The 533-nt window shown below is 42.3% G+C and overlaps 1 pseudogene; it reads right to left on the bottom strand.

The window, feature by feature from the left end:
* Positions 1-3: 3 nt before the first annotated feature.
* LOC106751336 lies at positions 4-529 on the bottom strand (annotated as a pseudogene).
* Between the last annotated feature and the right edge of the window lie 4 nt (positions 530-533).

Raw genomic sequence — 533 nt, 5'->3', positions numbered from 1 at the left:
GGCCTGGTGTTCGAAATGTCCACCGTTTGCTTCAATGCAAGCAAGTACTGTTTTCTCGAAATTATTTGTTGCATGAAGAATTTCATCAACACGTAGAGAACGAATAGCGAGACGTATTCTACGAATCATATCATCTCTTTTCGAAGGGCGTTCGCGGTATACCAGATCTTTTAGTCCTCCCCACAAATAGTAATCGAGAACAGAGAGGTCCGGTGATCGTGGTGGCCAATGATGTGGGCCATATTTGCCTATCCATTTATCTGGAAACATTTCGTTCAACTGTTCACNGTTCACGGGCAACTCTAGATGTACGCGCTGGACATCCATCTTGCTGGAAAAACATGTTTAGGCGCAATTGTAGAGCAATATTTTCAAGCAAGGGCGGAAGATTATTTTCAATGAAATTGGCGTACCGAATACCGTTTAGGTTCTCTTCAAAAATATGCGGTCCAACGATATGTTTTCCAATAATTCCGCACCAAATATTGACTTTCCAAACGTGTTGATGGTCAATTTCTCGGAACCAATGAGGA

Source organism: Dinoponera quadriceps, unplaced genomic scaffold (genome assembly GCF_001313825.1).
Source record: "Dinoponera quadriceps isolate SergipeBrazil2010 unplaced genomic scaffold, ASM131382v1 scaffold11470, whole genome shotgun sequence".
Taxonomy (NCBI): Eukaryota; Metazoa; Arthropoda; class Insecta; order Hymenoptera; family Formicidae; genus Dinoponera; species Dinoponera quadriceps.
Note: the sequence above shows the minus strand (reverse complement) of the source record. Positions and strands in the feature narration are given on the sequence as shown.